General features: G+C 43.9%; 1 protein-coding gene and 1 long non-coding RNA gene across 4 annotated transcripts in view; one reads left to right on the top strand and one right to left on the bottom strand.

The window, feature by feature from the left end:
- Positions 1–27,491, bottom strand: part of EXOC6B (exocyst complex component 6B) — a 525,494-nt gene that overhangs the window by 91,966 nt on the left and 406,037 nt on the right. The window lies entirely within an intron of this gene.
- Positions 3,398–8,889, top strand: LOC141494488 (uncharacterized). The gene is made up of 2 exons (XR_012470466.1): positions 3,398–3,947; positions 8,421–8,889. It is a non-coding gene; the product is annotated as an uncharacterized LOC141494488 (long non-coding RNA).

The raw sequence follows: 27,491 nt of genomic DNA, 5'->3' as shown, positions 1-27,491 counted from the left end.
GCTTAACAAAAATCACTGTCACTTCCCTTGAACTCCTTGATATCCTCGTGAATCCTCCCTTTCAATAAGTAATTCAATCAAGTGAAACATCCCCACACATTGACCAGGTCTGAAAAGCTGAGTCTCATTGTACAGCTCTAATCGTCACCCTTTTCTTAAAGGTTGAGATAAGCTGCTTCATCAGTTCTCTGAAAGCAGGACTGATCCCCACACTGACCAGGGTTCTTAAGTCTTTGTGTTTTCCTCTGTATCTTTGTAGTCAACATAGGAACTTCTCTGATTCTGCTTACTTTGCTCTGCATCAGTTAATTTGAAAACTTTCAAAGTTTTCTTATGATACCATCATATATCATTGCATTTGTATTACAGTTTATTCAGTCATATGAATACCCAATATCCTTCTACTACAAAAAACAGTGCTATAAAATATATGGATATGTGCATATCCATAGCTCTATTTTTGGCCTTCTTGGGATATATGCCTAGTATATTTATTTCTGAATCAAATTGTTCCCTAGAATGGCTAGATCACAGATCCACTACCAGTGCATTCATCTGCCTATCTTTCGACAGTTCCTTTACCATTTACATTTTTCTTTTGTCATCTTTACCAATGTGATGAGTCTCACATGAAACTTTAGAATCGTTTTAATTTGAATTTTTTCTTAGCATAAATGGTTTGGATCATTCTCATATAATAGTTTAGAGCTTTTTGGGGAAATGCCTTTTTGTATCGTTTGACCACTTTATGTTTTAGGGAATGGCTCCTATTCTCAAATATTTCTAACAATTCTACATATATTGTAGATGAGTCCTTTATAGCAGAAATTTGTTACAAAGATTTTCTTTCCAATTAACCTTTATGCTTTAATTTTAGTAGCATTGATTTTGTTCATGTAGAAGTTTCCATTTTTTAAATTAAAATTGTGTATTGCAACTTTTAGGATCATCTCTATCCCTTATTCTGTTAACAGTTTTTTGTGAGCACAGGGATCCTTAACCTGGAGCCTGGGTACTTGTTTTTTTTAATACTTTTTATAATTGTATTTCAATAAATGTTTCCATTGTCATCATATGCACTATATTTTATGTACTTGAAACATTATTCTGAGGTCTATAGGCTTCTGTCAGAGCACCAAAAGTTAAGAAAAACTACTCTAAATATTGTTGTACAATGTCATCCTTATATTCTCATTTAAAAAGAAAATATGACTTTCATATTTAGGTCATATATCCATTTGGAACTTATTGTGATATAGAGTATAAGCTACTAGTCTATACTTAATTTCTTCTAAAACAAACCAGTTTTCTCAGCAGTTTTTATTTTGGGGGGTAGATATCAAATAGGGAATCTTAAGGAGTCAGTATCTTTGGACTCACTGAATATTACACTATGTTCAATGGCCACTGAGTCTTGTTGACCTAATCTGCTATATTGAACAACTTTACTCTTTTTTAAGTAGTAAGAAATTATTTAGAGAATGTTTCAAAACTCTCTTCTTCAAAGATCTAGGGGAGAGGTAGTCTTGCTTAAGACAGCCTCTGTGGCCTTGAGCTGTACTTGAGCCGAGCTATGGAAGGTATGGTTACCCTTCCTGCTAGTATGGTCATCCTTATAGAACACTCTAGTGACAGTATGTTATGGGCCTTCCTGGCTGCTCCGTGCATTCATTTTTGCACAAGATAAAAAGAACAGATCTTTTTTTAGCCAGGTACTGGTCTAGACTGCTGTAGGAATGTTTCATTGCCTGAAGATACCAGAAATTCCCCAACAAGTATGCATCAAGTCCATGCTTCAAGGCACAAAGGTAACTTGAGGAATATGTGGTTTCCAACTGTCATTAGATGAGCTGTTCGCTGGGTCCCCATTCTGAATCCTGGCACAGAGAATGTAGATGGCTGAGGTGGGGCAAAAGTCTAACTGTTTAAGATCTTTCCCAAGAAGAATTTCTTTCTTTGATAAGAAACTCTTGAATGTTTCCAGTTATTTGTTTGAAGTTGTCAACAGGGCAGAAGCTCTATAGAAATAGAATCCCTGTTTGAGAGATTCACCTAAAGGCTGTGTGTGTGTGTGTGTGTGTGTGTGTGTGTGTGTGTGTGTGTGTGTTTACTTCATTCTTTTTTTCAAGAATCTCTCCCATATGAATCATATGCATGGACTATTGTACAAAAGAAGTTTAAACAAACACAGTGACTTGCTTCTAACAACAACCTTACACAGATGACATTGATGTAAACAAGAAGTAAACAGATGAGATTGAAACCAGGATGCTTCCAGAAATAACTCAAAAGATAAAAATACAGGATGGACAAATACTCGCCAGGGATAGGAATATCAAGAGGAAAAGACCCGAAGGTCTTGGATGGCCACAAGTTGAATTAAGTCAACAACTTAGAATCACCATGAAAGAACTTAACATGGCAGAGGGATGTTCTGAAGGCAATGTGATCTGTAGGTGACAGGAATAAACATGGAGTCAGGTCTTCAACATAGTAGGTAAAAGACATTGTAAATGTAACTGAATTATCAGAATACTGTATTCAATTTGGGAGTTTTACTTTAGAAAAGGTTTAGAGAAAATGGAGGTGACTAAAAGAAGAACAAAGATTAATATATCCTAGCGGGGAAGGAGTTTAATTTACAAACAGCCTCTGAAGAAGGCACTTATATTTCTTTAAGCTTGGGAAGGGTCCATGGCAGCATTAGCATCATATGCATACAGAGTAAAAACGATCCCATTTCTAAAGGTGTATACAATAAGCTTATTCTATAGAAAATTATTTTCAAAAATATATTTTTATCTTAAATTTTAAATAAAAAGATATAGATATATATTATATCTGGCAATTTATAAGCTTTAGACTACCATACAAGTTTTTTAAAAACTTTTATCTGAGATCATCATAATAAAACAAACCAACTCTATTCCAAAACCTATCTAACTTAAGCATTCTTTAACTTCATGGGAGAACCAAACCCAGAGTTAGACAGATTATTACTGGCTCTAAAGAAGAACCTTCTTATTATTAGAAAGACCAAAAGCCAAAATGAGTAACCAAGGAAGGGATTAATGGGTTGGTCCCAAAGAGAGTCTCTGACCTAAATCACTGAAGGTAGGGGGTTTGTACTAGGCAGCTCCTTTCTAGTCTTAGGATTCTATATTTTAGAACAGAGTGAATATCAGACATAGAAATAAATTAGAAAGAGGAAAACAGATCTCTGTGTTTATTGATGTTAAGCAGAATGAGTTTTCAGGGTGTAGTGTATCCATAAGATTGGGCTTGGCAGTAGGAAAGAAAGCCTTCCCCACAAGAATTCATTTCTTCTGTTTAAAGATGAAGATGATTAGGGAGGTGATGAAGTTATGTCCTTGCTCAAGGGTGTCCAGAAAGTCAATGACAGCAGAACTATAAACACATGTGAAGTTCCAGCTCTGTTAACAGACGACCTTCAAGCCTCCAGACACAGAATGTGAAGGGCTAGACCTTCCTCCTCAGGGGCACTAAGCTGACAAAACATGGAAAATACCATATATTTTGACCCATCTATTGTCCCAAGACCTTGACCTAGAAAAGAATAGATGCTTTCAATCTTTCAAGTGAAAAGCTATTCAGTTCACTCTACTTTTTACAGACTGGCTTGCTTGGCCTCTTGAGCAAAACTGTGTGTCCTCTGTGAAGTCACAAAGGGATGCCGGGTGACCATGGGTGGCCTCACCTGCTCAACCACAAGTAAGCTAAGCCTCCCAGGGTTCGCTTTGGCTCCAAAGATTCTGAGGGACAGTGTGACTGCTTTCTCTCCCACGATGCTATTGAAGTCGACCAAAATGGCTTAGGATCACGAGACTCATAGTTCAACAACAGAGGACAGAGGGAACAGGCTTTTATCCAGCATCTTCTCTGTAGGAGGCACAGTGCAAATATTGAATCTTCACAAGCCTTGGGAGGTAGGAGCTATCATTATGCCCACTTTACAGACAAGGACACTAAGGGTCAGTGACTTGTCCAGGGTCACACAGCTCAGCAGTATCTGAAGCTAGGCTTGAGCCTCTCTGACAGGGACCATCCTTTCACCACTTTGAAATCACCATGGAGAGAGCTATTCATTTATGTGGGAAGTTGGTAACTCTGTCGGTAGCAGGGTCTTGGAGGCAAGGTCAAAGTCTGCCTCCTTGGAATTCCTCTTTCTGGGGCCTCACATCTTTAGGAGGTCCTCAGGTCAGCATTCTGACCTGGATATTTTCCCACAAAGGTTGCCCTCTTCCTGCCTCCCCCTAGAAGACACCATTATACCATTTTTCTCCCTGCCCAGAAGTTTGGTCCACTCTCTCATCAGAGGTATTTCTCCAAAGATAATATAGTTCTTGCCCAACTATAACAGTTCTGTCTTTTTAAGGTGCAGGAGTTCAAGAACTATGCCCACCGGGGAGGTGGTTGGACTGGGAAAGGCTTTGCTAGAGAAGTCATCCTATGGTTCAGAAATGGTTTCTTTAGTAATTTCTAGCTCTAGCCAGAGAGGGACTACCTCCTCAGGAAAGAGGCAGGTCTTGGAAACAGTCACAACTACCACATCATATCATTATCTACTTTGGATCAAGGAATCAATTGATGTACTCTGGACAAATGTATATGGCTCAGAAGAGGTGGCATAGAAACAGAAAGGACCAGGGTGCTATTGTTTTCTGAACTCCTGATTTTTCCCCTCTTGCCCATCACTCCTCCTTGATGAGGCAGGTGAACTGGACCTTGAAACCCAAAGACAATGGTTTACTTTAAAATGGCATAGACTGATGATTATTCGATTCAGAACCTGTAGCCAAGAACATGCAAAGTGAATAAGACTATAATATAATCCAAAGAATTTACTGTCCTTACATATTTGAAGTCCCATCAATTGTCCCTCCTAGGAGAGCTATGCATAGAACAGCTCTGTGTTTCATGTTTGGGATGAGGGTGAAGATGAGGATAAAGTTTTCAGTGAAGCCAGATTTGACCTGAAATCCTGGAATATATTCTTTCCAGGACTTAAAGTGACTAGAAAAGCAAGACATCTCTCCTTCCAGGTTCTATTTTGTGTGTGTGTGTGTGTGTGTGTGTGTGTGTGAGAGAGAGAGAGAGAGAGAGAGAGAGAGAGAGAGAGAGAGAGAGAGAGAGGTCTATAGATAGTCTATAGACATTAGGCTCGGTTGGCAGCATGTTCCACCTAGAGACCCCAGCACCCAGGGAGAGGCTATGAACCTGACCACCCCCCCCAACACACACACACACACACACACACACACACACACACACACACACACACACAGCAGGGCAACATGACAAGACAGGTGCAAACTGGCTGCTTTGGTGTCCACCACTCAGGTCTGAGCCAAAGACCTGCTTCTCCCTATCCCCACCAAAGGCTCAGGCCTGGGCTGTACCTCAGAAGCTAGAGGCACCTGGGAGCTCTAAGTCTCAGGTCCTTCTGAACCTGGAGAGCTCACTCCTGAGCTCTGCTAGGGGATGAATTCAGTGCATTGACTACAGAGGCAGCCAGGAGGCAGAAGATGAGAGAAGGCAAGTTTTTGCTGATTGAAAAAAATAAAATGTGATTGAAAAAGGAAAATGGGGAGTTCCAAGAACATGTTTACAAAAAGGAGATCATGTGACTCCCCCATTTCTGATTGTGGCCTCTAAAATCAAAATCCCTGTTGCTTACATTTTATCATTTGTGACCAAAGTCTCCAGGGATATGTCCAATCAAAACTTGACCCAAGGAATAAAATTAAAAAAAAATCCTAGCACTGAAATGACTGTAATCCAACTTCCCACCCAATGTTGCCCCTTCCATTGTGGACAACTCTATTTATTATAGAGTTCTTAACACCGAAAAGTTTTATTTCTAATTTTATTTTTTATTTATTTATTTAAGGCAATGGGGTTATGTGACTTGCTCAAATTCACACAGCTAGGCAATTATTAAATGTCTGAGGCTGAATCTGAACTCAGGCCCTCCTGATTCCAGGGCTGGTGCTCTATCCACTGCACCACCTAGCTGCCCCAAGCAGTCTTATTTCTTTTTTTTTTAGGTTTTTTTTTAGTTTTTTTTTTTTTTTTTTGCAAAGGCAATGGGGTTAAGTGGCTTGCCCAAGACTACACAGCTAGGTAATTATTAAGTGTCTGAGGCTGGATTTGAACTCAGGTCCTCCTGACTCCAGGGCTGCTGCTCTATCCACTGTGCCACCTAGCTGCCCCAGTCTTATTTCTACAAAGCAGAATCTTCCTTGGGACAACTATTCAAAGATTTGATATGAAGTTGAACACAAGTATCATGCTTTCATTCAGTCTTCCCTTTCCCAATTTAAATATTCCCTAGTCTTTTAACTACTTTTAACAAAACAGTTTTCAACTCTCATCATCCTGGTCCCTAGATAGGAACAAAATCCTATTTTTCAAATCACTGTCAAAATTCGACAAACTTTAACATTAGGACAAAAAAAATTTATATCCACTCCTCCCATCATTAATGTCAAGAAGTTCTAAATGGATCAATGGTTCAAATAGGAAAACAAGATAAAATTATTTGTCACAATTGTGGAAAGAGGATACATTTTCATTTATTAAATATATTGAAGGAATAGTTGGGTGGGGATGAAATACTTGGATTTTAAGAGATAAAAATGAAAAAAATCTGCATTACCAAAGAAGAAAAATCAATACAATCAAAATAAAAAAGAGAAGTAAAAGCTTGGGAAAAATGTGTTTAATGTTTGACATAAGGAACTGATGCAATCTGATCCTGACAGATAAAGGGTGAAAGGATATAAAGATATGCCTAGAGGATGCAATTTTTTTTTTTTAGGTTTTTGTAAGGAAAACGGGGTTAAGTGGCTTGCCCAAGGCCACACAGCTAGGTAATTATTAAGTGTCTGAGACTGGATTTGAACCCAGGTACTCCTGACTCCAGGGCCAGTGCTTTATCCACTACACCACCTAGCCGCCCCCTAGGATGCAAATTTAAAAAGATAATTATCAATACTAACTTGAAAAATTGTTAAAATTCAACCAACCAGAGAAATAAAGTTTAAATCAATCATTTAACATTTTCACCACCCCAGGCATAGTGTTAGGTACTGAAATAAAAATAAAAAAAATTAATTTGGTTCTGCTTTCCAAGGATTCACATTGTCATGAGGAAGATACAAGTAAATACATTAGTCCCTATACACAAGTAAATAAAAGGTCACTGTGGTCCCACATCTCCTCCACCAACATCCCACAGCAATGTTAATTCTGGTTAAACAGGGAATGGGTAGAGTTCTGTTGAAGAGTCATCTGAGATCATGTAGTAACATGAGAACATGACCAACAGAATTGGTCATCCAATTGGTCAACAGAAATTTGACATACTCATCCCCTATTAAGATGATCCTCCAAGGATATGATTCAAAGAAAACTTATTCAGATAAAGATCTTCCTAACCATACATTTCCTGTCTTTTTGGGGGTGATGCCATCTCCACTCCCTCTTCCTATGCTCTCCCCATTGGAGGAGGCTCCCACGAAGGGGCCATGGCCATGGCTTGAGGTGGCCCACTCCTAGGAGGGTTCCAACAGATAGGAAGCTTAACTGTGTCTACATGCTACTCTCCCCCACTGCTGCTAGTTCTGCCCTCTCAGACCAAGTGGGATTTCAGGTTTTTCCTCTAGCTCTGGTCTCACAGTCCATTCCTTCAGCTTGTTCTCCTGGCTGCAGTCACCTCTGAATGGAGAACAATTTCTGTTCCATCTCTCAGCCTCTCCCACATCAGTTTTTGATTTGCTACCACCTGAGCATCCTTGCAGCTGCTCCCTCACCTCCATCTGGGTGTCTGGCTCCCCACCATGTCTTGTTCCCGTATCTCCAGGTAGAATTTTATAGGAGGGCAGGGAAAGTGTCAGGGTTGGGCCATCATGGAGACCAAGGCACACAAACAAGGGATCACCTAACCATAACTTAGGGTTGGATGGAGCCTTGGGACTCATCTATGGCTACACTCTCCTTTTATAGATGAAGTCCAAAAGAGCTGGGACTGTCCACCTACCTTGGGGCTGCTTTCTATTTTTAGGATCATTCAGTTATTGCTCCCTTGTACTGTGTCAAGCTTCTAATTTTCCATTCTTTCCCTCATATTAGTCACCTATTTCTATTTCTAATCTACTAGAAGCAAGAGGCATGGCAGCCCAGGAGAGGAGGAGAGAAGGGAGGAACACACAGAGGGTCAGAGGAAATTGGGAGGCAATGCTTAGCAGACCTTGGGCAAGGTCAGGTCTGCCCATCTCTGTGGCCCAGGGTCCACCTACTGCCCTCTGTGATCTTCTAGCTCCCTGGCTCAGGACCAGGAGGAATAAAGATGGCTGGAGAGGACCAATAAGACCTTGTATTGGCTTTCCTCTTTCTAGAACTATTTCTCTGAGAGGCTGAATACATTTGGAAACAGAAGATAGGAACTTGATGGCCTCTGTCATCAGGAGACAGGCTCTGGAAGATGCCAAACAGGAGCAGTGAGCAAGCAGACCAGATGTCAGCTTGAGGCCTGTCACCCAGCCAAAGGACAATCGGCATAAGTGGTGTGGAAGGCAGCCAGGTGGGAAACCAAAGATCACGGCTGGTATTTGGGACATTGAATATTTGGTTCTTCCCCAGTGGCTACCCCACTGCTCCCTGTTCTCTTCCATGGAGGGGAGATTGCATGCCCTCACACCTTAATGAGGGGCCAGGCGCTGGCCCAGAACACACAAAAACGTTATCCCCTACGGGTTGTAGGCTAACATTTTTTGGCTGGAAATGCAATGTCCTCAACCTCCACTGGCCCACTTGTGAATTCTTTTAGGCAACATCCTCTTCCAAATACAATATACTCAAAATTCTCGGGATTGTGACATGTTTGCAGATCGATTTTTCTTACTCTGTGATTCCCCTTTCCTCCTAATTTATGGATGAAAAGAATTTTTGCCTGCTTGGGCAATATCTTTCAGGCTGAACCTGTTCCTCTTTTTTTGTCATTTTTAGTAATCTAGATCCTGATCATCCCTAGTGAAAAATTCCGTACTCAATGGGATGCTTGGGCAGCCAAAGAATTTGGGTTATATTACTTTACTTTACCTTAGGTGACAGCCTTGACTGAGCAAAGCCATCTTGTGTCATGGCATGTCCCAAGGTCACCCCCCCCCCACTGCACACACCCAAGAGCTGCCAACAGGAGGCAGGTTTCTTACAGAGGACTAGTCTGAGACCATGGGAAATCCAGAGTCAGAGGCTGTCTGATACTTAAGGAACCTGTGAAGCGCAGTCCTGTCCTAATCTCTACTAGACTGTAAACTTCTGCAGGTACACAACTAATCACTGAGTGGCTCATTAAGAAATCATCTTGCCCTCTGTTTTCCAGAGAGAGCGACAGTGGAATTACTGTAAGACCAGGCAATCCTCAGATGCCAAGGAGAAAGTGTCTGCCCTTAAGGACAGCCACCTCCCTAACCCCTGAAGGTGCTATCTTATGGATCACCATTCCAAAGTGGGCATGCCCTGCACTAATGGCCACCTTGGGATGGAACTTGACTTGTTCTGCAGGGATTCTTAGGAAACCTATTCCTAAAAGTACCCTAACATTTGATGGAAATTGCTAACTACATTATGAAGAAACTAAGCCTATTGAGTGATTTATTTAAGGTCACACTGAGGAAGAGGCGGGGGGGGATATTGGAATCACACTCTCCTGATTGCTAAGTCAATTCTTTAAATGAGAACTTTGGCAAAGTTGCATGTAAAATGGCTGAGAATAAACCCAAATCTACAGTGATATCTGAAGAAGCTCTGGGGCATCTAGTCTACACTTGAGTTGTATATAATGAGCCAGCTGTTCTTGCCAGAACTACAATGATCCTCCTCTAATACCAGAGCTGTAGTCTTTATTTAACTGTTGCCCAAGCATCCATCAGCTACCCACAGTGACTGTCTGTCCCTTCAAAACTCACCAGCTGTTTACACTTAGATGCCATGCTATTCTTGCAGATGCTAATTAAAGAATTATAAATGGAAATTAGTAGACTCTGCCTGTGAGAAGAACTCAACAGGTTGATCTAACTACAATTTTCTGCTGAGGTTGTTCACACCTTAACCAGGTTAGAATTTAGTTGACATTCTTGATAAAAACAAAAGAAAACAAAAAACCTTTCATGAGAATACATAAAATCAACTTCCAGTAATCAACGAAGTCTTTCTTTAGAGCAGTCCCAAAGAGTTGATAAAATGCTGTAAGTCTCTTAGATTTACTTTTTTCTTGTTACCCTTAGCTTTGTTCTTTTCTCTTAGACTGGTCAATCATAAGCATTCATTAAACAGCCAACATTGTAGTATCTCATTCTAGGCTTGTGAATCTAACAGGCAAACTTCAGAAAATACTCCAGTCTTCCTCTTGCAAATGGCCTTCTTCCCTTCTAAATCTCCACATGTGGCAGTCTGATTCTAAGTTGATATTCAGATGTTACATATTTACAAGGCATTAGGGATTCAACAGCCTCATGGGAAATGGGCTGAGGTGTGGAAGAAGAATGTCCTCAGCCTACCTGCCAAGGGTCACCCATCTGCTGTCTGAGCTCCACAGGGGTGGGAACCTGCCACCTTTTGAGGTAGTTCATTCCACTTTTGGAGGTGTATTAGACCCAGCTTCAACCTGGAATCAGGATCCATGAGTTCAAATCTGACCTCAGACACTTATTAGCTGTGTAGCAAGTCACTTCCCCTTGTTTGTCTCAGTTTCTGCAATTGTAAACTGAGCCTGGGAAGCAAATGGGAAACTATGCCAGTGTCTTTGCCAAGAAAATCCCAAATGGGGTCATGAAGACAGAAGAAAATGACTAACCAGCAACAACAAAATAGACTCTAAAGAGCATCTTCATATTTGACATATAATCATGAACAAGGCCATTTGGAAACCAGTCATTCAATTAGTTCCCAAATGATCTAGTTATATTATCTTTTAGTCAATAGTTAATAATTAAGAGCCTACTAGGTCTTGGGCACTATACTAAGCCCTGGGGGTACAAAAATAGATAGTTCCTGCCCTCAAGGAGCTTACAATCTGAAGGGAGAAGACAATACAGAAAAGGAAGTTGAAAGGTGTTGGGAGGTACCTGGGTGGTACATGATTTTCTTTGAAACCAAGCAGAAAGACAGTAAATGAAGTTAGCTGGCAAAGGAGGCCTTGGGAACTCCTTGCTCTACTCTCTAGCCTTTTCATCTGAGGGTCAGATAGGCAGCTGAGGTCGCTGAACAGGTAACAAGGATCACAAGAGTGATCTGAAAAGGCTTCAGGAACATTCAGTGACTGAACAACCTAGATGTGTCTAAAAAGACCCAAGACTAAGATCCTTTGGTTTAAAAAGGCTCTCTTCCAAGGAGATGTTGTTCATGCACGTGGTGAAATCCCACAAGATTCTGTTGAAGATACATTAACAGAGACCACATTTTTGATGACTTTCTGATTATCATCATCCTGTAAGGCACAAAAAAGGAGAGATTTATGTTCACTAACAGTGTCTGTCTTGTAGCAGCTGATGCAAAGGGCAGGGACCAAATAGCTGAGGGATTCTCTGGAGGGTTGAGGCCCTTACTCTTCTGAATGAGATCCGATATCATTCAAGAGCTTGGTCACATAGGAAAAATCAAGTGATTGAAGACTGCCTGCAGTTTTACAATAGGTACAGTAGGTGGGATGGCCACTGTTGGCCACCTTGATAGAGTGGATCCAGATATGTGGTGGGCATGTGTTATGAATGGACACAGAACCATGACCAGAGGGTACAGGAAGAGGAAAAGGAGATTGACTGGCTGCTTTTGGGGAACTGCACTACTTTTAATGATTCAAATTTTCTCCTTGATAAACAAAATGACTTTGAAAATATCTATAAACCACATACTCTGTGAAGAATTAATATTGAAAGATGACTCAGAAGATGATAGTTTCATACAAGGTAGACATAAAGCAGTCTATCACACATCACCAATGAAAGACGGTAAGATGTAAGGATGTCATGAAAAAGAGGGATGAACAGTAAAGGAAAGAAACCAGTCAATAGCATGATGTAACTGATGGGTGCTCAAGTGCTCCCTTTGGCATTGAAAGAGTGTCAAGAGATCTTGAAGATGATTTACATAAGAATATGGACAAGAATCACAAGAAAGGTGCTGCTGGAAGGAATACCCATATCAGTGAGATTACAGTTCCAACAAAGTGTCCAAATCAAAGAAAGTCAAACAGGAGACCTGGAAGATAAATTTGAAAATCATCAGCACTGTGATTAAATGCATGGGCACTGAAACCATAGAGGAAGGAGAGAAGTGGGGCTAAGCAGACAGAGCCCTGAGGGATGCCTCTGGTTAGAGGGTATGATCTGAATGAGAATCCTAAAAAGATGACAGAGAAGGGATGGGCAAATAGATGGGAAGAGACCCACGAGAGAGAAAACCGAGAAAGAAGAATCCCAAGTGTCAGAGGCTGCAGAGAGGTCAAGGAGAACGAGGACTGGGAGCACATCTGCTTTGAGTCCAAGTGCATGCTTGAGATCCCACATCTAAAATTCAAGTTTAGTTTTTTGAGCCCTTTGTCTCTTTTTAGAGTTTACAGCCTCCTGCATATTCTTCCACCCAGGGACACAAGGTTCCCTGGTTCCTTGCAAGCCCCATCTCCCAAGCCTGGGGCCTCTCCACTGGCTCTCCTCCAGGCCTGGGATGTGTTCCCTCCTCAGCTTCACCCTGCCCCCCTTCAAGTCCTGATTTCCCTTGATGACAGTGCCTCCCCCAAATAGTTCTCTTCAGTTGATCCTGCATGTAGCTTGTTTGTACTGCGATCTTGTCTTGGGCAGGGTTGTCTTTTGCCTTTCTTTTCTCCTTTCTTTACCATTCTCAGTCTGGGGCCTGGTACCCAGGAGGAACTTCACTGTTTAAAGCCTGCTTGCCTCTGAATCCCAGATGAAAATCCTTGCTGCTCTGACACCAAAGCATTTGGAGGAGGACAAGAGAAGAGGCCACAGAACAGCAACAGTCTTCATTCAAACCAAGAGATCCAATTCCTTTTTTAAATATCTTCATGGAAGTGATCCATTCAGGCCCTGGCTATGGCAGTACCATTTTCCACACTAATCCTATCACCATGGGCCAACTGCTCAGTTTTTCTGAGGTCACGGGCATCAAAGGGACTTGGGACAAAGCACATGAAATAAGTTCTTAAATCTTTTAGGAGCAATTAGTTGATGGGGGGTAGTGGGGTGTCCCGCAGCACTGGAGTCACTGGGATTTTGCCTCATTGTGGGGAGCCAAGACCCACAAGGCCATAATAAGGTATACTATGTAGCCACTGATGGCTGGGTGGGATGTCCTCTGCTACTTTCCTCTTTCACCTAATGCTTTATGGCATCTATTCTACTAGAGGTACCAGGTTCAGTTGTCTCTCTGCTGTCGCCATGGCAGCATCCTCTAAAATCTTGGGCCCTGGACAAGGCCTTCTCACCAGCATGCAGGCATATGTGGCTCACTTTCTGTGTATCCCCTGTCCTGTGGGTAAAAAAACTATCTCTGGGTGGCAAATGAGGGAAAATGAGACAGATAGAGAGAGGGAATGTGGCCTCTAGGACATTGTGGAGTCAATGTCTTTCCAGGGTCTCAAGGTGGTCAGAGGTTTAAAGCTGTGGGCCAGTCTCTCCCCACCCCTGCCCTGCCCCACAAGTGCAATGGTTCCCCCATGGCCCTCTTCATGAGGCTCACACTCTCTTCTGTCAGACAGTGGCTCATACAAAGCATCATACTGGCTGGGGCTCCAGAGGCGCTCTCCCCAACTCGATCCTGAAGTTTTTTTTCTCAACAACTTCTAAGGCAAATCCCCCTAGTCCTGGCTAATGACCTGCTGAATCAATTCAACACCTCCCTGCGGTGACAGATGGCTCCGAGGGCCGCCCTTGGGATGATGAAGTTCTCCTCTGCCGACAGCTCTCGGCCAGGCGGAGGGCAGAGGGATCTAAGAACTTTCACAAAGTGGTTGAGATTTGAGTGATTTTCTGGCCTTTCCCATTCTTTACAATCACAAGTGTGATGAGATGAATGGCAGAATGGGGTGTGGGGCTCGTCAGGAGAAGGCAAAATGCCAGCAGGAGAGAAAAGGGGGAAACAAAGTTATAATAGGGAGGAGAAAAAGTCATTCCCACAGCCTGACATCATGGCTTCCTCTTGGGTCCATAACAAACTTCAATGAGAAGCCCAGGAGTGCAGAGTCTCCCTAGTAGGGCAGGGGACCAGGACCCTGTTCCTCTATTGCAGTTTAATCCGACATGAAGCTGAAGTTTTCTCTGCCACTAATTCTCTGCCTGAGGATGCTCTGAGGCCCAGGTTCTTCCCTAGCTAGAACCATAGAATCCTAGGGAAGGATCTCCTGGACCATTTAAAAGCTCAGGCCCTTGAAAGTTAGAGAATCAGTCCTTGTAAGGGACAAAGTCTGAGATGAAGGAGAGACAATAGTGGCTACTTCTCTACTGCAAGCAAATCTTCAGGTGCTTAAAGAAGAGAAAGAAAAACTGCCATCTTCTGTGGATCAACGCTTTTCCCAGATCTAGGGACCGACCTTATGCAGGTAAAAGCAAGTCAACAAGTGGCCGAGAAACAGTTTCTCTCTCTAAATGATGTGTGCAACCAATGACTTGCATACTTGGCCTTAAGTGTGCCATGATTTAGAGTCCTGAGATAACTGACTTCCCTGAACCTCTGCAAATATAAGAAAGGGTTTTTGGAAGCATGCAGAATCATGCTCCACAAAAGGATGAGCATCCTGTCTCCAGGAAGTGATTACAGACAGCCTCACCCAAGGATCTTTCCCAATCCAGGCTCCTCTAAGCAACACGTTTTATATGCTCTGATGTTCCAGAATTCTTGGAAATAAATTCCCAGTGATCTGACCCTCACATTAACTCTTAAGTCTCTGGAAGCCATTTCCCCCCTTCTGTTGCTTGAGTCATTTTCTTCTGGATGTGTTCCCCAGAAGGAAAGATGCTGAGACTTGGGAGATTGGAAAGAACATATTTAAAGCCTCAACAAGAGCAGAAGGACGACAAATTTGTGATCCACTTCCCTTTGGAGAGAGCTAAACATAAGCATACAGGTCAATTTGATCTTTGCTATCAAGTATTCTTCTAATGAGGCTGACATCTTAGAGAGCCAGATCACCAAGGACTAAGCCACAGGTATGGGAGTACCAGGGGAGAGCTGATGGAGAGAACATTTTCCCTGTGCTCTCATCTTCAGTGTGGAGCATCTCCAGTTGGCATTCATTTTGCAAAGACTCATTTCACTCTCACCATCAAAACCCTTCACAAATGCCAAATGCCCTGCCACCTTGAAGGGAATGTTGTTGGTCTGTTGGAATCAAGCAGTTTACAAACCACAGTCCAAGAATACAGAAGTCATTTAGACCAATCACTGATTGAACTGTAAATACCCTCAAGAACAAAGGGTCCTAGATCTTTGCTTTTCCCAAAGCAAAATGAGAAGGCTCAAGGAAGTTAAGGACTCACCCGAGACCACCAGGTCATTGATAGTAGAACAAGATCCTAAACCCAGGTCCTCTGACTCCAACCCAGTCCTCCTTTCACTACGTATCACATCCCCAAAAGTTTCACTACAAGATAATGAGGGGCATGACACTTAAGGGAGCCTAATGTTACCTAGGCCAACTTTTATTTACTTGGGAGTTTGAGACGTTCTTCCCAAGACCCCTGATCTACTGTCTCTCTTAATTCTTCCCTCCAGTTACTACCAGAATAAATCCTATCCAGTAAGTGGAAGGTCCACTGTGACTGACTAAAGTAAAGTTGAAACTTCATGTGAATCAGATCTGATATCCTAGGTTTGAAAAGTGGGTGTTTTTTTCCTTCTAAAACTTGCTGTATAAATAGGCTAATGATATAGGTGAGGAAATGAAGAGATTCTGTGACTTTGATGAATGTCTTGTGGATGACACAAGAATTTCCCAGGATCTCCAAACAAGAAAATATCGAAGATGCCCCAATCTTTTCATGCCTACAAATGAAGCCATCACTACCTATGCAATTTCAAGGGGAAAGAAGGAAGTGACTGGGGAACAAAATGTACAGGGTGGATGTTCTGGGGCTGGTTCAGTTACATTGTTTTCCAACCTATAGGAAGATTGAAAAGTGTAATCCACCCTGCATAGGCTGGACATCCTTACAAATCACCCTTCTTTTCTCCAGACCATGAGTCATTAAACTCAAGAGCTCTCAGTCCTCTTGGAAATCACCAAATCCAATCCTCTCACTTTACAGATGGGGCTCATAGCTAGTTAGTGGGAGAGCCAAGATCAGACCCAAGTCTTCTGGCAAGAATTCCAGGGACCTTCTACAACAGGCTACGCATGGCGTCCCATCCAGAGAGTGGGAACAATGGACTTGGGGCTCTGGTCTGCAGGGGGCTGACTTGGAGCACCCCACTGACCGCCTGTAGCTGGACTGCCCAACATGTTGGCTGGCTGAACAACTCCTTCCCATCCTGCTCCATTCATAAACGCAGTCCTGATGTGGGCAACGGAAGCTTTGCCCTACTCTTGATTACCAAATCTTTTCTAAACTGGGCCAAATGTCAGCAATATAATTAAGGTATTAAACTCTAAGACATTTAACATGATTAGGTTTAAGAGAATTTACCCTCCATTTGGACAGCTGTGATTTCTCTGAACTAGTGATGGGAAGGAGCCAAGTCAAACACCCACTTCATACACACCTATTGTTTCCTGTGTTCCTGGGCTGACGTGATTTCCGAGGGCAGAGCAGGAAAATGGAGGCCTGCTTCTGGCTGGAAACCTGGGCTCCACGCAGCCCACCATGGGGAGTCTTCAAGGCTTGTCAGTGGTTCTAATAAGGTGCAGGCCCTTCAGTGAAGCTGAGGCACTTCTGGGGGCTGTTTCCTGGGTAATTCTCATCTTACCACTCAGCAGCACAGAAAGAGCCAGAACCACTCATTCTCCAGGCCGTGCCTCTGCCAAGTGTTTGATCAGGTTTCCTTGGCAGAACCCCTTTGACAGGTGAGGAAATCAAGGCTAATGAAGGCCAACCAGCTGGTCCCAAGTGGGAGAGCAGGGATACAACTTCTGGGCCCAGAGCCTGTCTTCATTCTGTTCAGGACAGGGCTTACCTACAAAGGGGAATTGAAATATACCTGGAGGTGGGGGTGGGAGATGTGAAGAGAAGGGAGGGAAGCTTTGTTTGCCCTTTTTCAACATGGGGGTAGGGTGCAGGGAGGACTCCTAAGGAAGACCCTGGATGCACAACCTGCAGGAGGGGGTGGGACTTGGCCAATCAGAAATACCAACTCCAAGTCAGAGCACAGAGCAAGGGAGTATGAACTCTAATTTTCTAGTGTGGTCTTAGGTTTTTTACCCCTGCACTTCTATGTCACAAGATAGACCACAGCATATCAAAATGAGCCTTAAGTTATGGGAATGACAAGAGGACTGGCCTGAGTCTCCCTATCTGTAAAAACAGATCCATAACGATCTTCTCTTTTGGCATGAAAAGAGGGAGGTGTCCCTCCATGGCTCAAGTCTTTCTCCTCTGCAACCCCATGGCTATTGTCCCGGTCCAGGTCCTCATTCTCCCCACCTCAGCCCACTGTGGTCAAAGCAGAAGACCCATTATGTTGGCCTCTCAAATTCACTGGCTCTCTCTTAACAATTTTAAACACTCTGGTCCCTTCCCACCTTTTCAGGTTCCTCAAAGTTTATCCTCTGCCCCCCCCCACCAATTTCACCTCTCACATAGGAGGCTGCTCCTTGCACCTGTCTACCCTTCATGCCTTTGTTTCTCCTCGCTTCCTTGAGTTGGTCTTTTTTTTTAGGTTTTTGCAAGGCAAATGGGGTTAAGTGGCTTGCCCAAGGTAATTATTAAGTGTCCGAGGCCGGATTTGAACTCAGGCCGGTGCTCTATCCACCTAGCCACCCCTGAGTTGGTCTTTTTAAAGGTGATTGCTGCTGTGCAACTTGCCCTCCTGGTTCTGCTCAGAACTCCTGTTAGTTCAGGTTTCTCTGAAATTGTCCTCTTTTTTTTTTTTTACAGCACAGTATGATTGATTTTATCACATTCATGTACCAACACTTGTTCAGATTTCCCAGTGGATGGACACTCCTTCAGTTTCCAATTCTTTGCCACCATAAAATGAACTGCTATGGATATTTTTGTAACCATGGGTCCTTTTCCTTTTTGACCTTTTTGGGATACAGACCTAGCAGTGGCATTGCTGGTATTTTCTAGGTTTTTGGGTAAAGTTTCAAAATGCTTTTCCAATGGCTAGACCAGTTCATAGTCCCAAAAATGAATATTAATGTATCTGCTTTCTCAGTCTCTCTGTTCTGTTCTATTTGAGGAGTGTGAACTTTGTCAATTTTGCTTTAATTTGTATTTCTCTAATTATTAGTGATTCATAGCATTTTTCTTCTGGCTAGTGATATTCTTAATTTCTTTCTCCGAAAACTGCCTGTTCATACTCTTTGACCATATATATATCAATTGGGAAATGGCTTTTATTCTTAGAAATTTACAGCAGTTTTCTGGGTATTTTAGAATAAAGTATCAGAAAAAACTTGGTGCAAAGATGATCCCCCCATTTCCCAACTTCTAATTTTGGCTTTCTTTGTGTAAAAACTTTTTAATTTTATGTAATCAGAATAACCCATTTTACCTTTTGTGACCCTATTTTTCTCTTGTTTGGTCATGAACTCTGACAGGTAATTCCTTCCATGCTCTCCTAAACTGTTTCTGATGCCATCCTTTATGTCTAAATCACATAGCCATTTGGAGCTTGCTTTGGTATGTGGTATGAGATGTTGGTCTACACCTAGTTCCTGCCAGACTGCATTCCAATTTTCCCAACAGTATTTGTCAAATAGTGAGCTCATGCTGCAATAATTGGATCTTTGGGTTTATCAAGCTCTAAACTCCTGGGCTCATTTGCTTCTGTAGGCTATGTACCTAATCTGCTCCAATAATCACCCTCTATTTCTGACTCAGTGTCCAGCTGTTCTGATGACTAGATTTAAAGTACAGTTTAGGATTCAGTCCATCGGCTCCATGCTTCTCCCTTTTGGTCAAGAGCTCCTCATGTTGGTCATCTGTCCAATGAGCTCCAGTGGCTCCCTCTTACTTCCAAGATCACACAAATGCTTCTCTTTGGCATGGAAAGCTCTGTATCATTCACTCCTTTCACATATCTTACTCCCCTACACCTTCTATAGGATCTAGGAAGACAGGCCCACTTGATGCTCTCTCAGTATTACACTCCATACCTGACTCTGATCTGCACCTGACCATTGGACCCAGGTGGCTATGGAGATGACAATCCAACTCCCTGATGTCATGGTGTCCTTCAACAATGAAGGACAAGCAGCAGAAATGGCCCCAGCACCCTCTGCTGCTCCATAGGGTAGGAAGCCTCCTCTGCCTCCCTTCCAGAGTCCTTCACTATGGATATCTCTGGTGTGGTCCTAGTTACTGGCACATAGTCTTCATCATTAGAATGTGTGCTCCTCAAGGGCAGGGATGGCTTTTTTGACCTTTCCTTGTATCCCCCTGCTAAGCCTAGTGTCCACTATAAAGTATGTGCTTCATAAATGATTCCTCCAATCCTTAAAGACTTCTTATTGACAATGTCATTCCCCTCCAGAGAAAGAACTATGGAGTCCTGAACGAAAAGCAAAACAGACTATGTTCGCTTTTTAAAACTTCTTTTATCTTGTTTCTTTAATTCTCATGGTTTTTTCCCCTTAGTTCTAATTCCTCTTTCATAGCATGACTAATGTGGAAATATGTTAGACAAGCTTGTACGACCTATATCAGATTGTTCTCTGCCATAGGAAGTGGGGGGAGAAAAAGGAAAATGTGGAACTCAAAAGACTGCAAAAGGATGAATGCTGAAAACTATCTTTGCATGTAATTGGGAAAAAATAAGAGAAATTTTTTAAAAAATGATGTCTTCTCTTCAGCCTCCAGCTTCCTTTCTTTACAACGTTCTCAAGATTCATCTCAGAGAAGCTGGACCTGCTCCTTGCCAAGGTGAATCACTCCATCACATACTTTCCTGCCTCCTCCAGGACCTTATTCTACTCATTAATTAACCTCTCTTATTCAGCTTCAAACTTCCTTTTTTCTGGTTCCACCTAGTAGCAAAAATATGTATTCCCAATTCTAAAAAACAAATCCTTTAAATGCATTTTAAATAGTTATATGTGTATAGCCTATATCACATTGCTTGCTGTCAAGAAGATGGGGGAGGGAGAAAAAAATTCAAAGTCTTACCAAAAAATGAATGTTGAAAACTAGCTGGAAAAGTAAAGGAATTAATAAAAAAAAAATCCTTCCCTTGACTGTTTCCTTGATATTATATACTTTTGATTTATAAAGAATGACAAACTTATAGCCCGAAGAGACCTTAGAGACAGCCCCTCCTTGTTCTGCAGCTAAAGACATTGAGGACCTGTCCAAAACCCCAGGTAGTCAGTGTCTGAGGCTAGAACTTCCAATAACTCCTATGGCTGCCTAATGCCTTTAGGATAAATTGGAAATTCCTCCAGGAAGCTCTTCAAGCCCTCACAATTTGGTTGAAACCTGTTGTTTTGGCCTCATGGGACCTGACTTTTCTCTCCTACCAGTCAAGGTGGCCTGCTCTCTGTTTCTCCATCTCTATCTCCATTCTCTGGCTATTTCCCCAGGCCTGACTTCTATTTCACAGAATAACTAACTACTTTTTCTTTAAGTTCCAGGCTGGGAACCCCCTCTAAGTGTGGCCTTTCCTGCTCCCCTGAATCCCAGTGGCCACCCTTCCCAACTACCTGGGGGTCATTCTCTTTACATTGATTACAGAGGTCTGTGTGTACTCACAGCTGTTAGAATCGTCAACTCTGTGGGAGGAGAGATGGTTTCTTTCTTCATAGTGCTAGTTCCCGGGTCTAGCCTAATGAATTGACCAACAAACGGATTGGGTCTACTTTCCTGAAACTCAGGACTCTCCTCACCATGCCCAGGCTTCCTTCTGGGCATTTCTGGCCTTAATCACCAATGGGTGGTGTCTCAGGCAAACTGAGACCCTAGCTAGAAAAGGTCAAGGTCTCCCCTGCATCTGGGATCCTCCTCGGTCATCCTGATGGCTCCAGAGGAGAGGGGGAGGCTGTGACTGCACAGCCCTCCTCCCTAAATCACTTCACTTACATGTCAGGGTGTCACTTCTCTGAGGTTATGGTCCTCTTGGAGAATGAAGGCCAAAAAACAACAACCACCTTTGTCTATTAGACAGTAGGCTCCCGGAGGGCAGGGGTGGCCTTCCTTTTGGTTTGTCTTTGTCTCCCCAGCACTGGGCTTGCTCTCGACTTGAGGATTCATGATCATTTTTGTTTTAAGCCCCCCACTTTTAACTAGGAGACAGCAGCCCCCAGGACACCACATCATGATTTAGCCTGTTGGTGGTTCCTTCTCTCTTTGTAATTGGTGGCACCAGGTCTAGGGTTCTATCTACTGTTACCCTACATCCAGGAGACCATTCAGCCCCTCTTTGAGAGGAGGAGACTCCCACTTCTCAAGACCCTTCTACTTTGGGACAGTTCAAACTGTTAAAAAGTTTTTCCTGACACTGAACCTCAATTTACCTCTTTGTAAATACCATTTATTACTCCCAGTTCTGTCACTGTGGGACAAATCTAATCCCTCCTCTTTGTGGCTTTGTTTCAGTTGTGTCTGACTCCTCTTGACCCCATCTGGGTTTTTTTTTTTTGTACAAAGGAAGAAATGAGGCAAACAGGGTTAAGTGATTTCCCCAGGGTTACTCAGTTAGTAAAGAGTCTGGGCCTGGGTTTGACTCCAGATCCGGGGTGTCTATGCATCCTGGCATTCCCTAGCCCTCCAAATCCCTCCTTTCCATGATCATTCAAATACTTTAATGTCTCCCATGAATCTGCTCTTGTCCTTTGGCTGAGCATCCCAGGGCCTGGCTGCCCTTCTCTGGAGGTTCTTCAGCTTATCAATGACTAGATGAGGTTCCAATAGGATTATCAGCTCCCTTCTCCTGGAAGCTCTTTCCCAGATCCCAGGAGCTTTTCTGGCTGCCTAATATGGGGTTTTTCCAGAGCTCTGTTACCTTGCCATGTTTTACCCATCTGGCATGTTACAAGATCGGAAAAGTCAGAGTTAAAGTGGCATTAGGAGGTTACCAGAGTGTGGGATAAGTGGGGTCTCAAGAATCCTTTTAGAGAACCTGGGTTTGGCTGGTCCTTGGATAGTAGACGGCACTTGGAAGAATAAATGTGGGTTTCAGGGAAGAGAGAAACCCAACTCAACTGTCAATTTGTCCTCATTTTTAACTTTCTCAGAGAACTTCACATCTGTGGCAGCTAGGACAGCCTCAGGGAAGACCCAGGTCATTTCCTCTGACATAAAATTATGCTTTCTGTGGATCACCTCGGCTTACGTTTCCTCCACCCCTCCTTCATTGTCCTGAACTTCTCTCTGTCCACTGCCCAGAGTGGGAGGAGGGGCAGGATGTAATCCTTGGGTCAGGTGGTGACCCAAGGAGAAGGAAGAGAAGACAGGGGCTACTGCAAACTATGGAGCTTCAGGTTCCTTTGGATTTTAATTGTTCACACCATCCAAATTCTCCTTTCTCAGAGATAACTGGGGGTTGACTAAGTCAAATGGATTAAGGAAGATCAGTTTAAAAAGATGAACATTTCTTCATTATGCTAAAATCAAATCAAAACTAAGATCCAAACCAGGACGAGTAGGAATGTTTCAACCTATGAAATGTATGAAGTCTCCTGATCCACCCCAATGCCTCAATACCACCAACTCTGCATCTACAGTGACAGACCTCCACCTTCCAGGAGCTGTTGACATAAACTGCCATAAATCTGTCTCCCTAGTGCCTAAGAATGAGGGCTGGCACATGGAAAGAGGAGTCTTCCAGGTTTTCTGGGATGGTTTCTGACTTGGCTGTAAAGAGATAATGGATTTCACAGAGGGCCTGCTGCTGTGGGGTTTTCACTGCTTCAGGTACCACCCTCTTCATCCACTCTTTGCTGGAATGAAGGGATAGTGTCTGACTAGTGGAGGTGAGAAGGGCATCTCTTTGAGAGGGTCTCTCCTATAGTCCCCCTCCAGGAAGGGCCAAAAGTCAATCCCACCTCCAGGGGCAGGGAGCTACAACGTCTGTCAATCAAAACTGAAAGAAGAGCGTGAGCCCCCACGTACTGGAGAGGGAGAATGGCCTGGATGTGGGGGACTTCGAGGGAATCTAGCAAATGCAGCTGGGGGCAGGGGAAAGGCACAAAGGGTACAGTGAGGAAGAATGCTGGGAAGCTTTGTCAGAGCCTGGGGATAAACACAAGCTCCAGAGGAGTTAAACAGAGAGCAAACGCCACCAAGTTCGTGTCTGGCACATCCTCTCTGCTGTACTGAATATAAAATAGAAGAGGCAACCATCCATCACAAACACACACCCACACCGACTTCCAGGCTCCAGGGTTGAAAATTCATCAAAATTGCTGAGTTCAAACATTTGACTCACTTGAAAGCATTATATAATTGGATGGGTAAAGCCCTGGAAAGTCTCAATCTCTTGGTGAAGCAGAGGGAGTCCTGCTCTTCCTCCCCTCATTGCAGCAGGTGGGTGAAGCAGTTGGCAACTACCAGGCAGTTTGACCAGACAGGACCCCTGAGTTAGCCCCTCATTGGGCATGAGACCCATGGCTGCTCCTGTCAGACCAGGGTTCTGGCAAAAGATGCTCAGATGCCAGGGGCTGGGAGTGGAGGAAATGATCTTCCTTAGTGACTGCCTCCCCTCACCCCTATTAAGGCTGATGAAGGGAATTAGCATGGGGGGGGGGAGGTCAGTGAAACCCTAGAGCTATGTGGTCAATGGAGCCTGAGATAACCTTGAGCTAGCCCAGGCAGATGACAACTTCCCTGTAACAGAGTTCCTAAGTGAAGTCCTGCCGATGGCTTGTGGGCAGTCAACGTGGAGGGACAGAGGAAGGCCAAAGACAGTCCCTGCCCTCAAGTAGCTTCCAGTCTGATGGGGAGACCAATGCAAACAGCTCAGTACAATGAGCACCGGACAGGAGACTCAAGAGACTAGGAAAGACAGCAGGATGCAGGGAGACTGGACAGGCCTCCTGGAGAAGGTGGGATTTTAACTGGGACTGGAAGCTGAGAAGGAAAGAGATAAAAGATTTTGTGTTTGATCCCAGGGTGGAGCCACTGGAGTTTATGGAGGAGGGGGAGACTACTTGATATAAGATGATAAGGGCAGTGTGTGTGGGAGATGTTGCCAAGGTCAAATGGACAGGCCCTGGCGATGGACTGGATATGTGGGATGAGAGGGAGTGCAGTCAAGGAGGACACCGGGGTTGTGAGCCTGGGCTACTGGGAGCATGGGGCCATCCCTGACAGCCATAGGCAAGTAGGAAGGGGGAAGATGTCATGGGTTCAATTTTGTAAACAGTGAGCTGAAGATGTCTACAGGACATTTAGTCTGGGACATCCAAAAGGCAGCTGGAGAAGAGGCTGGTCATCAGCAGAGAAGTGAGGTGAGGAGAAGTGGATGTGAGAATGATTAACAATCAACTTTGAAATGGGGAAGGTCTTTCATTATGGTTTTGTTTCAGTTTAGGAAGAAATGGCAACTTGAGGTTGTAAGAGAGTCCCCCAGAGTCCAGAGGCCTTAAATGACTTGTTGAGGAGGATCCAGCCAGTTGGGGTCACTGGGGGCTGCAGCCCACTCCCTTCCTAGGCTTGCTGCCTTCCCTTAGGGTTACTGGAAATCCCTCTGCTGAAATTCGAATGAAGGAATGATCGCTTTTCTCTTTACTTCTCCAAAAGGGGGCTTTGTGGATAAATATCCCTCCGCTTCATGATGGCTATGGAGCTCAGAGTGACAAAACTGAGGTCAAAAAGAGCAAGGTCTTTAGAGGACCAGTGCTGCCAACTAGGAAAGCCACAAGGGTTTCCTGCTCTCACCTTTCCCTCCCCCCTGGATTTGATCCATAAGCATGCCCCTACTTCAGGTAGATGCTCCCCTTAGGAAGGGCTGGGGCTCTGGCCAACCATGAGGAAGAATCAGGATTTCAGGTCTACTCAGGGATATCTCTGTGAGTGGGGCTCTGGTCATAGTCTCACAAAATGGAGAGTCCCAAACAATATGCCTCAGTTTTAATCCTGTCTCCATTTTCCAGATTCCATCTTCCAAATAAGAATGAAGAAATATTTCTCATAGGTGTTACCCATGTCATCCTTCAGATCACCATTATACATCCTCTCCTTCCCTTCTTTCAAGATACTTTATAGTTTTTTTAGCTTTTCCACTAACTCTCTCCTTTAATCCTTCCCAGCCCTATCCAGGCCGACTAACCAGTTTCCTTTCTTCTTTTTTTCTCTTCCTTACATGCACTTGCCCTCTCCACAGGAGACAAATGGGACTTATTTACATATTTAATTTGTCCTTCTCTCAGTGTCTTGGGCTGTTATTTTTCAGAAGGTAAGGTCCATTGGTTCACTTCGGACAGAACCCTGAACTGAAGGATGCTCCAATAGGTGCTTAATGGAGGCCTGTGAATGAGGATGAGGATTGATGGGAGGAGGAGGACCAGCTTGGTCTCTCAGAGATTAGGAGGGAATAGGGGAGGAGAAAGCATTAGCAGATTATGGTGAGCCCACCCCAGATTCTGGCTCTGACTGAGATGGGAGGAACAAAATGGGGAGGATTGGAAGTGGAGAGCCTCCTTGCTCTTGGAGGCTTCCAGTTCTCAGTCATCTCGGACTGAGTTTTCTCTCCCTGGAAAGAACTTCCTCCAAGTTGTTCTGTTCGTGCCTCCTGTTCTGTCTGTGCTCAGCCCCCCCCTCCCCGGCCATCCTGATGGGCACCGTTCCTTGGTCATGACCTCCTGGGTCTCAACTGTCGCACAAGATGCAGCCAATGAAGCACTCAATTGGCTGAACATCCTGAGAGGCTTTTCCAGGAACATCTCGCCCCAGGCACTGACATCAAAGACCAGTGCTAGAACTCCGAGGACAGGAGCCATGGAGAACTCGAAGACCCCAAGGACTTCTGCTGCATTGGGGTCTTCCTCACATCAGGGGTCTTGGAGGTCAATCCAAAGAGATTGATGATGACTATTGGCCCAATCAAGTCAAGTAAGGTTAGAGGAGCATGCAGGTTGTGCAGAGTGCAAAGCCAAAGCCAGCTGAAGTCTATGGCAAGGTTTCCTACCAAGAGACAAAACTCAGACTGCCCAGAGTAGCCCCAAGCCCTGTCAGGAGCCCATTTCATATCTTTTCTGGAGGCACTATACTCCTCCTTCCACCATAGTTCTTGGACCTGGATCCATTCTCACAGTCCTTTCCAACCCCCTCCCCCACCCCACATCTCCCCACCCCAAGCAAACTTGCTCCCAAGTTATTTCATAACAACACAACAGTTCAATTCCTGGCAAAGAAGCTGATGGTTGCAGGTACCCAGTGGCTCCACGGTCCAGGCCTGTAGTCAGCACACTAGGGGCTCCACAGGCCAGTCCTGCAGTTGGTGTGCCAGGGGCACAGATGACTCTACACAGAGGAGGTGAGGCAAAGTCATGAAGTTTAAAAAAAAAAAAAAACCTATTCTTTGGTTCCTGCCTCAACCCAGTGAGGAGTTTGACACAGGCTTGCCAAGTCCGAAGAGACCATCATTCAACAAACCTGGGATGTTCCCCAGTTGTGGAGGTCTCGTCCCTTCCTCCTCTAGTGGACTCTTCTGATGGAAAGAGGAAGCCTGCCATGGACTGCCTTGAGACCCTGAAAACCCACAAAGCTCTAAGCTCGAAACAGTCCTTGATGGGGACAGCAGGGCAAGGTGAAGGACAGGAGACAGCGAGGAAGACTAGGCAATCTGGGAACCAATGGGTTAGGTTCTGAAGACCTGAAACAGCATGGGAGACCACAAGAGGAGGGACAGTCTTGACAAGGATGACCACTGTTTCCTCAGAGATTATGAGGAAGAAGGTAAGTAGAGTAAAAGAAAGAAGCGAGGAAAAGAGGGAGTTCACAGCAGAGAGATAGTCTTAATTTTGTCAGTAAAGTAGAAACTTCAAGAGTGACTCTAAAGAATATTTTTCCAGTGCTACTTTTTCTTCATTGGATTACCCTTCAATCTATGTTGACTTGCACTACCCTGAAAGGTCATGTGTTCACAGAGCCCTAAAGTGCAAATTGAAAGACCTGCCTGACACTTCCCCTCTGACTCTGGCTTGATCACTTGACTTCTGAGAGTCCTGGTGTCCTCTATAAAATGGGAATGATACCTGTACTACCACCCTACAAGAACATCCAAAGAAGAGTGCTTTGCAAATGGTTATAAAGCCATGTATCATGCCCTTATCACATCTACCCCCATCATCCATTGTT

Source organism: Macrotis lagotis, chromosome 1 (genome assembly GCF_037893015.1).
Source record: "Macrotis lagotis isolate mMagLag1 chromosome 1, bilby.v1.9.chrom.fasta, whole genome shotgun sequence".
Taxonomy (NCBI): domain Eukaryota; kingdom Metazoa; phylum Chordata; class Mammalia; order Peramelemorphia; family Peramelidae; genus Macrotis; species Macrotis lagotis.
This window is presented reverse-complemented; position numbering and strand designations above follow the sequence as displayed.